The sequence below is a fragment of the Labrus bergylta genome, chromosome 11 (genome assembly GCF_963930695.1).
Source record: "Labrus bergylta chromosome 11, fLabBer1.1, whole genome shotgun sequence".
NCBI lineage: Eukaryota > Metazoa > Chordata > Actinopteri > Labriformes > Labridae > Labrus > Labrus bergylta.
The window spans coordinates 61,601-76,051 of NC_089205.1; positions in this window are offsets into that span (position 1 = coordinate 61,601).

Below are 14,451 nucleotides of genomic sequence, written 5' to 3' on the forward strand. Positions count from 1 at the left end.
TGCAGAAATATTTTTATGAAAATTTTCAAGCAGAAATCTTTTCATGAAAATTTTCAATTTTTTTAAGCAGAAATCTTTTCATGTAAATTTTCAACTTTGTTGAATCCGAAATACTTCATGAAAATTTTCAACTTTTTTGAAGCAGAAATCGTTTCATGAAGATCTTCAACTTTTGTGAAGCAAAAATCTTTTCATGAAAATCTTCAACTTTTTTGAAGCAGAAATACTTCATGGAAATGTTCAACTTTTTTGAAGCCGAAATCTTTTCATGAAAATTTTGAACTTTTTTGAAGCAGAAATCTTTTCATCAAAATGTTCAACTTTTTTGAAGCTGAAATACTTCATGAAAATGTTCAACTTTTTTGAAGCCGAAATCTTTTCATGAAAATTTTCAACTTTTTTGAAGGCTAAATCTTTCCATGAAAATTTTTAACTTTGTTGAAGCAGAAATCTTTTCATCAAAATTTTTAACTTTGTTGAAGCAGAAATCTTTTCATGAAAATTTTCAACTTTTTTGAAGGCTAAATCTTTTCATGAAAATTTTTAACTTTGTTGAAGCAGAAATCTTTTCATCAAAATTTTTAACTTTGTTGAAGCAGAAATCTTTTCATCAAAATTTTCAACTTTTTTGAAGCTGAAATACTTTATGAAAATGTTCAACTTTGTTGAAGCAGAAATCTTTTCATGAAAATTTTCAAGCAGAAATCTTTTCATGAAAATTTTCAACTTTTTTGAAGCTGAAATCTTTTCATGTAAATTTTCAACTTTTTTGAAACCAAAATACTTCATGAAAATTTTTGACTTTTTTGAAGCCGAAATCTTTTCATGAAAATCTTCGACTTTTTTGAAGCAGAAATCTTTTTATGAAAATTTTCAACTTTTTTGAAGCCGAAATCTTTTCATGAAAATCTTCAACTTTTTTGAAGCAGAAATACTTTATGAAAATGTTCAACTTTTTTGAAGCCGAAATCTTTTCATGAAAATTTTCAACTTTTTTGAAGGCTAAATCTTTTCATGAAAATTTTTAACTTTGTTGAAGCAGAAATCTTTTCATGAAAATTTTCAACTTTGTTGAAGCAGAAATCTTTTCATGAAAATTTTCAAGCAGAAATCTTTTCATGAAAATTTTCAACTTTTTTGAAGCTGAAATCTTTTCATGTAAATTTTCAACTTTTTTGAAACCAAAATACTTCATGAAAATTTTTCAACTTTTTTGAAGCCGAAATCTTTTCATGAAAATCTTCGACTTTTTTGAAGCAGAAATCTTTTTATGAAAATTTTCAACTTTTTTGAAGCCGAAATCTTTTCATGAAAATCTTCGACTTTTTTGAAGCAGAAATCTTTTAATGAAAATATTCAACTTTTTTGAAGCCGAAATCTTTTCATGAAAATTTTCAACTTTTTTTGAAGCCGAAATCTTTTCATGAAAATTTTCAACTTTTTGAAGCAGAAATACTTCATGAAAATCTTCAACTTTTTTGAAGCAGAAATCGTTTCATGAAAATTTTCAACTTTTTTGAAGCAGAAATCTTTTCATGAAAATTATCAACTTTTTTGAAAATGAAACCTTTTCATGAAAATTTTCAACTTTTTTGAAGCCGAAATCTTTTCATGTAAATTTTTACCTTTTTTAAAACCGAAATCTTTTCATGAAAATTTTCAACTTTTTTGAAGCCGAAATACTTCATGAAAATCTTCAACTTTTGTAAAGCAGAAAAACGTCATGAAAGTTTTCAACTTTTTGGAAGCCGAAAAACTTCATGAAAGTTTTCAACTTTTTTGAAGCTGAAATACTTCATGAAAATTTTCAACTTTTTTGAAGCCGAATTACTTCATGAAAATTTTCAAATTTTTTGAAGCAGAAATCTTTTCATGTAAATTTTCAACTTCTTTAAAGCCAAAATCCTGTCATGAAACTTTTCAACTTTTTTGAAGCAGAAATCTTTTCAAGAAAATCTTCAACTTTTTTGAAGCCGAAATCTTTTCATGAAAATTTTCGACTTTTTTGAAGCCTAAATCTTTTCATGAAAATTTTCAACTTTGTTGAAGCAGAAATCTTTTCATGAAAATTTTCAACTTTGTTGAATCAGAAATCTTTTCATGAAAATTTTCATGCAGAAATCTTTTCATGAAAATCTTCGACTTTTTTGAAGCCTATATCTTTTCATGAAAATTTTCAACTTTTTTGAAGCAGAAATCTTTTTATGAAAATTTTCAACTTTTTTAAATCCGAAATCTTTTCATGAAAATCTTTGACTTTTTTAATGCAGAAATATTTTTATGAAAATTTTCAAGCAGAAATCTTTTCATGAAAATTTTCAATTTTTTTAAGCAGAAATCTTTTCATGTAAATTTTCAACTTTGTTGAATCCGAAATACTTCATGAAAATTTTCAACTTTTTTGAAGCCGAAATGTTTTCATTAAAATTTTCAACTTTTTTAAATCCGAAATCTTTTCATGAATCTTTTCATGAAAATTTTGAAGCAGAAATCTTTTCATGAAAATTTTCAACTTTTTTGAAGCCGAAATCTTTTCATGAAAGTTTTCAACTTTTTGAAGCAAAAATACTTCATGAAAATTTTCAACTTTTTAAAAAGCTTGAAATTTTGAACTTTTTTGAAACAGAAATCTTTTCATGTAAATTTTGAACTTTTTTGAAACAGAAATCTTTTCATGTAAATTTTGAACTTTTTTGAAAATGAAATCTTTTCATGAAAGTTTTCAACTTTTGTAAAGCTGAAATCTTTATATGTAAATTTTCAACTTTATTCAAACTGATATTCTACATTTTCTAACTCAAAGTGTCGTTTCAAAGTAAAAATACTGTTAGAAGGAGTGATTCAGACAAAATTAGATGAAACAGCTGTACTGGTAACAAACAACGATATTAACAGCTTTAGTGATCAAATTGAGCGTATCTTGCGAAGCTGAGCTCGAAAGTGACATGAAACATGTTTTTGAGACATAAAATGACACTTACTGTTCAGACTACATTTTCTAACTCAAAGTGTCGTTTCAAAGTAAAAATACTGTTAGAGGGAGTGATTCAGACAAAATTAGATGAAACAGCTGTAGTGGTAACAAATGAGCGCAGTTACATGAAATGACATCAAAATCAACATTCCCTGAGCCAGACAACGATATTAACAGCTTTAGTGATCAAATTGAGCGTATCTTGCGAAGCTGAGCTCGAAAGTGACATGAAACATGTTTTTGAGACATAAAGTGACACTTACAGTGAATACCTGTCCTGACTACATTTTCTAACTCAAAGTGTCGTTTCAAAGTAAAAATACTGTTAGAAGGAGTGATTCAGACAAAATTAGATGAAACAGCAGCACTGGTAACAAACAACGATATTAACAGCTTTAGTGATCAAATTGAGCGTATCTTGCGAAGCTGAGCTCGAAAGTGACATGAAACAAGTTTTTGAGACATAAAGTGACAGTTACTGTTCAGACTACATTTTTAACTCAAAGTGCCGTTTCAAAGTAAAAATACTGTTAGAAGGAGTGATTCAGACAATATTAGATGAAACAGCTGTACTGGTAACAAATGAGCGCAGTTACATGAAATGACATCAAAATCAACATTCCCTGAGCCAGACAACGCTATTAACAGCTTTAGTGATCAAATTGAGCGTATCTTGCGAAGTTGTGCTCGAAAGTGACATGAAACATGTTTTGAACAGTAAGTGTCACTTTATGTCTCAAAAACATGTTTCATGTCACTTTCGAGCTCAGCTTCGCAAGATACGCTCAATTTGATCACTAAAGCTGTTAATATCGTTGTTTGTTACCAGTACAGCTGTTTCATCTAATTTTGTCTGAATCACTCCTTCTAACAGTATTTTTACTTTGAAACGACGCTTTCAGTTAGAAAATGTAGTCAGGACAGTAAGTGTCACTTTATGTCTCAAAAACATGTTTCATGTCACTTTCGAGCTCAGCTTCGCAAGATACGCTCAATTTGATCACTAAAGCTGTTATTAGCGTTGTCTGGCTCAGGGAATGTTGATTTTGATGTCATTTCATGTAACTGGGCTCATTTGTTACCATTACAGCTGTTTCATCTAATTTTGTCTGAATCACTCCTTCTAACAGTATTTTTACTTTGAAACGACACTTTGAGTTAGAAAATGTAGTCAGAACAGGTATTCACTGTAACTGTCACTTTATGTCTGAAAAACATGTTTCATGTCACTTTCGAGCTCAGCTTCCCAAGATACGCTCAATTTGATCACTAAAGCTGTTAATATCATTGTTTGTTACCAGTACAGCTGTTTCATCTAATTTTGTCTGAATCACTCCTTCTAACAGTATTTTTACTTTGAAACTACACTTTGAGTTAGAAAATGTAGAATATCAGTTTGAATAAAGTCGAAAATTTTCATGAAAAGATTTCTGCTTCAAAAAAGTATAAATTTTTCATGACAGGATTTTGGCTTTAAAAAAGGTAAAAATTTTCATGAAGTATTTCGGCTTCAAAAAAGTTGAAAATTTTCATGAAAAGATTTCGGCATCAAAAAAGTTGAAAATTTTCATGAAAAGATTTACACTTCAAAAAAGTTGAAAATGTTCATGAATTTTTTCGACTTCAAAAAAGTCTAAGATTTTCATCAAAAGATTTCTGCTTCAAAAAAGTTGAAAATTTTCATGAAAAGATTTACACTTCAAAAAAGTTGAAAATGTTCATGAATTTTTTCGACTTCAAAAAAGTCTAAGATTTTCATGAAAAGATTTCGGCTTCAAAAAAGTTGAAAATTTTCATGAAAAGATATACACTTCAAAAAAGTCGAAAATGTTCATGAATTTTTTCGACTTCAAAAAAGTCTAAGATTTTCATGAAAAGATTTCTGCTTCAAAAACTTGAAAATTTTCATGAAAAGATTTAGACTTCAAAAAAGTGGAAAATGTCCATGAATTTTTTCGACTTCAAAAAAGTCAAACATTTTCATGAATTTTTTCGACTTCAAAAAAGTCAAACATTTTCATGAATAGATTTCGGCTTCAAAAATGTTGAAAATTTTCATGAAAAGATTTCTGCTTCAAAAAAGTTGAAAATTTTCATGAAAAGAATTCTGCTTCAAAAAAGTTGAAAATTTTCATGAACTATTTCGGCATCAAAAAAGTTGAAAATTTACATTAAAAGATTTCTGATTTCAAAAAAGTCAAAAATTTTCATGAAGTATTTCGGCTTCAAAAAAGTTGAAAACATTCATGAACTATTTCGGCTTCAAAAAAGTCGAAGATTTTCATGAAAAGATTTCTGCTTCAAAAAGTTGAAAATTTTCATGAAAAGATTTCAGCTTCAAAAAAGTTGAAAATTTTCATGACAGGATTTTCGCTTTAAAAAAGGTAAAACATTTTATAAAGTATTTCGGCTTCAAAAAAGTTGAAAATTTTCATGAAAAGATTTTGGCTTCAAAAAAGTTGAAAATTTTCATGAAAAGATTTAGACTTCAAAAAAGTTGAAAATGTTCATGAATTTTTTCGACTTCAAAAAAGTTGAAAAAATGTCATGAACTATTTCGGCATCAAAAAAGTTGAAAATTTACATTAAAAGATTTCGGCTTCAAAAAAGTCAAAAATTCTCATGAAGTATTTCGGCTTCAAAAAAGTTGAAAATTTTCATGAAAAGATTTACACTTCAAAAAAGTTGAAAATGTTCATGAATTTTTTCGACTTCAAAAAAGTTTAAGATTTTCATCAAAAGATTTCTGCTTCAAAAACTTGAAAATTTTCATGAAAAGATTTCGGCTTCAAAAAAGTTGAAAATTTTCATGAAAAGATTTACACTTCAAAAAAGTTGAAAATGTTCATGAATTTTTTCGACTTCAAAAAAGTCTAAGATTTTCATGAAAAGATTTCTGCTTCAAAAACTTGAAAATTTTCATGAAAAGATTTCGGCTTCAAAAAAGTTGAAAATTTTCATGAAAAGATTTACACTTCAAAAAAGTTGAAAATGTTCATGAATTTTTTCGGCTTCAAAAAAGTTGAAAATTTTCATGAAAAGATATACACTTCAAAAAAGTCGAAAATGTTCATGAATTTTTTCGACTTCAAAAAAGTCAAACATTTTCATGAATAGATTTCGGCTTCAAAAATGTTGAAAATTTTCATGAAAAGATTTCTGCTTCAAAAAAGTTGAAAATTTTCATGAAAAGATTTAAGCTTCAAAAAAGTTGAAAATTTTCATGACAGGATTTTCGCTTTAAAAAAGGTAAAACATTTTATAAAGTATTTCGGCTTCAAAAAGGTTGAAAACTTTCATGAAGTATTTCAGCTTCAAAAAAGTCGAAGATTTTCATGAAAAGATTTCGGCTTACAAAAAGTTGAAAAATTTCATGAAAAGATTTCAGCTTCAAAAAAGTTGAAAATGTTCATGAATTTTTTCGACTTCAAAAAAGTCTAAGATTTTCATGAAAAGATTTCAGCTTCAAAAAAGTTGAAAATGTTCATGAATTTTTTCGACTTCAAAAAGTTGAAAATTTTCATGAAAAGATTTCGGCTTCAAAAAAGTTGAAAATTTTCATGAACTATTTCGGCATCAAAAAAGTTGAAAATTTTCATGAAAAGATTTCTGCTTCAAAAAAGTTGAAAATTTTCATGAAGTATTTCGGCTTCAAAAAAGTCAATGATTTTCATGAAAAGATTTCTGCTTCAGAAAAGTCGAACATTTTCATGAAGTATTTCGGCTTCAAAAAAGTCGAAAATGTCCATGAATTTTTTCGACTTCAAAAAAGTCAAACATTTTCATGAATAGATTTCGGCTTCAAAAATGTTGAAAATTTTCATGAAAAGATTTCTGCTTCAAAAAAGTTGAAAATTTTAATGAAAAGATTTAGACTTCAAAAAAGTTGAAAATGTCCATGAATTTTTTCGACTTCAAAAAAGTCAAACATTTTCATGAATAGATTTCGGCTTCAAAAATGTTGAAAATTTTCATGAAAAGATTTCTGCTTCAAAAAAGTTGAAAATTTTCATGAAAAGAATTCTGCTTCAAAAAAGTTGAAAATTTTCATGAACTATTTCGGCATCAAAAAAGTTGAAAATTTACATTAAAAGATTTCGGCTTTCAAAAAAGTCAAACATTTTCATGAAGTATTTCGGCTTCAAAAAAGTTGAAAACATTCATGAACTATTTCGGCTTCAAAAAAGTCGAAGATTTTCATGAAAAGATTTCGGCTTACAAAAAGTTGAAAAATTTCATGAAAAGATTTCAGCTTCAAAAAAGTTGAAAATGTTCATGAATTTTTTCAACTTCAAAAAAGTCTAAGATTTTCATGAAAAGATTTATGCTTCAAAAAAGATGAAAATTTTCATGAAATGATTTCGGCTTCAAAAAGTTGAAAACTTTCATGAAGTATTTCGGCTTCAAAAAAGTCAATGATTTTCATGAAAAGATTTCTGCTTCAGAAAAGTCGAACATTTTCATGAAGTATTTCGGCTTCAAAAAAGTTGAAAGTTTACATTAAAAGATTTGGGCTTCAAAAAGGTCAACGATTTTCATGAAAAGATTTCGGCTTCAAAAAAGTTGAAAATTTTCATGAAATAATTTCAGCTTCAGAAAAGTTGAAAATTTTCATGACAGGATTATGGCTTTAAAAAAGGTAGGAATTTTCATGAAGTATTTCGGCTTCAAAAAAGTTGAAAATTTTCATGAAAAGATTTCGGCTTCAAAAAAGTTGAAAATTTTCATGAACTATTTCGGCATCAAAAAAGTTGAAAATTTTAATGAAAAGATTTAGACTTCAAAAAAGTTGAACATGTCCATGAATTTTTTCGACTTCAAAAAAGTCTAAAATTTTCATGAAAAGATTTATGCATCAAAAAAGTTGAAAATTTTCATGAAAAGATTTCGGCTTCAAAAAAGTTGAAAATGTTCATGAAAAGATTTCGGCTTCAAAAAGTTGAAAATTTTCATGAAAAGATTTCGGCATCAAAAAAGTTGAAAATTTTCATGAAAAGATTCCGTCTTCAAAAAAGTCAACGATTTTCATGAAAAGATTTCTGCTTCAAAAAAGTTGAAAATTTTCATGAAAAGATTTCGGCATCAAAAAAAGTTGAAAATGTTCATGAATTTTTTCGACTTCAAAAAAGTCTAAGATTTTCATGAAAAGATTTCGGCTTCAAAAAGTTTGAAAATTTTCATGAAAAGATTTCGGCTTCAAAAAAGTTGAAAATTTTCATGAACAGATTTCGGCTTCAAAAAAGTTGAAAATTTTCATCAAGTATTTCGGCTTCAAAAAAGTCAATGTATTTCATGAAAAGATTTCTGCTTCAAAAAAGTTGAAAATTTTCATGAAAAGATTTCGGCTTCAAAAAAGTTGAAAATTTACATGAAAAGATTTCGGCTTCAAAAAAGTTGAACATTTTCATGAAAAGATTTCAGCTTCAAAAAAGTTGAAAATTTTCATGACAGCATTATGGCTTTAAAAAAGGTAAGAATTTTTATCAAGTATTTCGGCTTCAAAAAAGTCGAAGTATTTCATGAAAAGATTTCTGCTTCAAAAAAGTTGAAAATTTTCATGAAAAGATTTTGGCTTCAAAAAAGTTGAAAATTTTCATGAACTATTTCGGCATCAAAAAAGTCAAAAACTTTCATGAAGTATTTCTGCTTTAAAAATATCAAAGTGACCCGGTTGAGTTTTTATTTTCTACATCTTTGCAATAAATTCATCTCTTCATTCAGTATTCAAGGTATTCCTCAATTAACTTGTTTTTGATCATCATACATCCTTATTTTATTTTTTCCTTTCTTACTTTTTGAATAAAAAACATTTTTGTATCATTACCCTTCTAATGCACAACATGGGTCAAAAATGAATCCACTTTCTATGTTATTTCATGTATGGCTGAGTGTTTCTATGATATATCTTTGAAATAAATACATTTTATCATTTACTTTTCCAAGTATGCAGTAAATATCTTGTTTTTGTTAAGCACAAATCATCATTTGTATTTTTCCTTTCTTACTTTATGAACGAGCACAGCTTTTGTATTTCTACATCAAGTTTACACACATGGGTCAGAAACGACCCACATGCATTTACTATAGCATTTGCTGTGAAACGTGGTTGTTTCAGACATTTCACAGCTCAGCACAGCTCCCTTGGAACATCTAATACATGTAAGTATTGTTTTTAAATTGTTCTAACATCACTTTAGAAAATATTTGATGACAATTGTGAAAGATAACTGTACATAACATTTGATTAGGTTTAGGTTACCTTGAGAGTGAGTACATTACTTGTCAGAAAGTTACAAATAATTACTATTAGCTAGCTAGCTGTTGACACTTCTATTTTAGTTAGCTAATTCTATTGTAGTTAGCTAACTATTATGTAGATTGCTAGGCTACTTAGCAAAGTACTTAGCTAAGCTACTTAGCCAAGTCACCAAAATAAAACTGTATGTATGTGTATGTATATTGATGTGCATCTGAAAATTTTATTGTGCTTTTGATTTTCTTTATCCAGAGTATGGCTGGTCCCAGATTTACTACTGAGATGGTTGTAGCGATGCTGCAGGAAGAACCAGATGAGGAGGCAATTTGTCTTGATTCAGAGTCTGAAATTTCTGATGATGATGACCCAGAATATTTGCCAGAGGGTCAAGCTGGAGTTGTGGGTGTGTCTGGGAATCCATGAAGAAGACTCCTCTGATGATACAGAAGACTCATCTGATGAGTCCTCTGAAGAGGAAACTCAGACCCAGTCCAATAGATTGAGTAAAAACGGATCTTACTGGAATGAGAATCCCCCCATTCATGGCAGAACAAGAAGCCATAACATTCTGAGGAGCTGCCCAGGACCTACACCTGGATCACCAGCTGTTTCACCAAAAGATGCCTGGGATATGTTCATGAGTGACAACATCATTGAGGAGGTTCTAATATGTATCAACTTAGAGGGACGAAGAACAGCCACAGCAAAAGGGAAAGAGTGGAGAAGCATTGATAAAGAAGAATTGATGGCCTTCATCAATTCTTGCAGGGGGGGAGAAGAGCTGGGATGTGGCCTTGCGGGAGCTGTTTGTAGATCCGCTGCAAAATCCAATTTACAAGGCCACCATGGGGCTTAGGAGATATGAAGATATCCGCCGCGTCATACGGTTTGACGACAAGAGGACCAGGGTTCTGCGACTGGAAACACACCACATGGCGACATTTAGGTACGTGTGGGACTGTTTCCTGGACAACTGCAGAAGAAAGTTCATCCCCAGTGACTGTGTCACCATAGATGAGCAGCTTGTGCCATTCCGAGGCAGGTGCAAGTTACGGCAACACATGCCCAGCAAGCCTGCAAAATATGGGATAAAAATCTTCTGGATGTGCGACGCAAGGGTACCTTATGCAATAGATGGAATTGTCTATACCGGGAGACAGCCAGGTTCAGAGGAACCTTGGAGAGAATGTCGTCCAGCAATTGTGCAGTGGAATCAGACAGACAGGTGAATGTAAAGTACAATAGAGAAACTAATGTATTAAGTTTTAGCACAATACCTACATACTTTTTCCCAATCTTTAATAATGTGTATTTTATTTTTTTATTTGATTTCTCTGTAAGCAAAATAGTAAAACAGAATAAAATGCAATGCAATGCAACAGATTATGGCGTTAGAGTTTAAAGAATTCCATGTTGAGTAAATTTACAATCTTTTCCCCCTCTCATAGGTCGCAACATCACAATTAGCAACTTCTTCACCAGTGTCCCGCTGGCTGAGAAGCTCCTCGAGAAGAACCTGACCATTGTTGGGACTCTTTGCCAGAACAAATCGGACATACCACCTATCATGAAGCCATCCAAATCACGGGAGATTCATAGCTCAGAATTCGGATTCAATGGCAACATGACCATGGTGAGCTATGTGCAGAAGAAGGGAAAAGCTGTTGTCCTCCTGAGCACTATGCATGATGACAAAGCAGTGGATGACAGCAGTCAGAAGAAGAAACAATGGGAAGATGTGGGTTTAAAAAACAAAACACAGCCACCACCCAGCCACAAGAGGACATCAGACAGGAGGGCCAAAGGAAGAGGAAGAGGTGCACGATCTGCCCAGTTACCAAAGACAGAAAAGTCAGCAGCTAGTGTTCCCAGTGCACCAGGCCTGTGTGCAAGGAGCACAAACTCTTAGTGATCATTTGTGAGGCATGTCAAAATTGAGATGGCAATTTGTGCTCTAGTGATGTGTTCAGTTGTATTTCATTTTGTTTGGTCACATTCACCAGTTTACAGTTGTTAAATTACAGATACAGTTCAGTTCAACAGCCGTGTTATCTGTTATCAGAGGTATGTGTATGTGTGACAAAATGACAAATAAACATGTTGCAAATATGAAATACATAAGTGTTTGGCTCCACTCACTGCTAAAGTAATTACTTGAAACAAATTATTATTATAGTATTAATTCATTTAATTTTAAATCACACTTGGATGTATGGGTCATTTTTGACCCATGTGTGTAAACTTGATGTAGTAATAAAAAAAGCTATTTTTGTTCATAAAGCATGAAAGTAAAAATGGAAATAGTGATTGGTGGTAATCAAAAACAAGATATTTAAAGAATACTTGGAATATTCAATCATAAAATAAATTGATTTCAAAAGATAGAACAAAGAAAAACTCAGCCAGCATGAAGAAAGCTGAAATACTTCATGAAAATCTTTGACTTTTTTGAAGCCGAAATCTTTTCATGAAAGTTTACAACTTTTTTAAAGCCGAAATCTTTTCATGAAAATTTTGAACTTTTTTGAAGCAGAAATCTTTTCATCAAAATTTTCAAATTTTTTGAAGCAGAAATCTTTTCATGAAAATTTTCAACTTTCTGAAGTAGAAATATTTTATGAAAATTTTCAACTTTTTCAAAAACCCGAATTTTTCAACTTTTTTGAAGCCGAAATACTTCATGAAAATTTTAGACTTTTTTGAAGCAGAAAACTTTTCATTTAAATTTTCAACTTTTTGAAGCCGAAATACTTCATGAAAATTTTCAACTTTTTTGAAGCCGAACTCTTTTCATGAAAAATTTCAATTTTGTTGAAGCTGAAATCTTTTCATGGAAATTTTCAACTTTTTTGAAGCCAAAATCTTTTCATGAAAATTTTCAACTTTTTTGAAGCAGAAATCTTTTCATAAAAATTATCAACTTTTTTGAAAATGAAACCTTTTCATCGAAATTTTCAACTTTTTTGAAGCCGAAATCTTTTCATGTAAATTTTTAACTTTTTTGAAACCGAAATACTTTATGAAAATTTTCAACTTTTTTGAAGCTGAAATTTTTTCATGAAAATGTTCAACTTTTTTGAAGCAGAAATCTTTTCATAAAAATTATCAACTTTTTTGAAAATGAAACCTTTTCATCAAAATTTTCAACTTTTTTGAAGCCGAAATCTTTCCATGTAAATTTTTAACTTTTTTGAAACCGAAATACTTTATGAAAATTTTCAACTTTTTTGAAGCTGAAATTTTTTCATGAAAATGTTCAACTTTTTTGAAGCAGAAATCGTTTCATGAAGATCTTCAACTTTTTTGAAGCAAAAATCTTTTCATGAAAATCTTCAACTTTTTTGAAGCAGAAATACTTCATGGAAATGTTCAACTTTTTTGAAGCCGAAATCTTTTCATGAAAATTTTGAACTTTTTTGAAGCAGAAATCTTTTCATCAAAATTTTCAAATTTTTTGAAGCTGAAATACTTCATGAAATTTTTTACCTTTTTTAAAGCCGAAATCTTTTAATGAAAATTTTCAACTTTTTGAAGCAGAAATACTTAATGAAAATTTTCAACTTTTAAAAAAGCCTGAAATTTTCAAATTTTTTGACGCGGAAATACTTCATGAAATTTTTTACCTTTTTTAAAGCCAAAATCCTGTCATGAAAATTTTCAACTTTTTTGAAGCAAAAATCTTTTCATGAAAATCTTCAACTTTTTTGAAGCAGAAATACTTCATGGAAATGTTCAACTTTTTTGGAGGCTAAATCTTTTTATGAAAATTTTTAACTTTGTTGAAGCAGAAATCTTTTCATGAAAATTTTCAACTTTTTTGAAGCAGAAATCTTTCCATGAAAATTTTCAACTTTTTGAAGCAGAAATCTTTTTATGAAAATTTTCGACTTTTTTGAAGCCTAAATCTTTTCATGAAAATTTTCAACTTTTTTGAAGCCGAAATACTTATTGAAAATTTTCAACTTTTTTGAAGTCGAAATACTTCATGAAAGTTTTCAACTTTTTTAAAGCTGAAATCTTTATATGTAAATTTTCAACTTTATTCAAACTGATATTCTACATTTTCTAACTCAAAGTGTCGTTTCAAAGTAAAAATACTGTTAGAAGGAGTGATTCAGACAAAATTAGATGAAACAGCTGTACTGGTAAGAAATGAGCGCAGTTACATGAAATGACATCAAAATCAACATTCCCTGAGCCAGAAAACGCTATTAACAGCTTTAGTGATCAAATTGAGCGTATCTTGCGAAGCTGAGCTCGAAAGTGACATGAAACATGTTTTTGAGACATAAAGTGACACTTACTGTTCAGACTACATTTTCTAACTCAAAGTGCCGTTTCAAAGTAAAAATACTGTTAGAAGGAGTGATTCAGACAATATTAGATGAAACAGCTGTACTGGTAACAAATGAGCGCAGTTACATGAAATGACATCAAAATCAACATTCCCTGAGCCAGACAACGCTATTAACAGCTTTAGTGATCAAATTGAGCGTATCTTGCGAAGCTGAGCTCGAAAGTGACATGAAACATGTTTTTCAGACATAAAGTGACACTTACAATGAATACCTGTTCTGACTACATTTTCTAACTCAAAGTGTCGTTTCAAAGTAAAAATACTGTTAGAAGGAGTGATTCAGACAAAATTAGATGAAACAGCAGCACTGGTAACAAATGAGCGCAAATACATAAAATGACATCAAAATCAACATTCCCTGAGCCAGACAACGCTATTAACAGCTTTAGTGATCAAATTGAGCGTATCTTGCGAAGCTGAGCTCGAAAGTGATATGAAACATGTTTTTGAGACAAAAAGTGACACTTACAGTGAATACCTGTCCTGACTACATTTTCTAACTCAAAGTGTCGTTTCAAAGTAAAAATACTGTTAGAAGGAGTGATTCAGACAAAACTAGATGAAACAGCTGTACTGGTAAGAAATGAGCGCAGTTACATGAAATGACATCAAAATCAACATTCCCTGAGCCAGAAATCGCTATTAACAGCTTTAGTGATCAAATTGAGCGTATCTTGCGAAGCTGAGCTCGAAAGTGATATGAAACATGTTTTTGAGACAAAAAGTGACACTTACAGTGAATACCTGTCCTGACTACATTTTCTAACTCAAAGTGTCGTTTCAAAGTAAAAATACTGTTAGAAGGAGTGATTCAGACAAAATTAGATGAAACAGCTGTACTGGTAAGAAATGAGCGCAGTTACA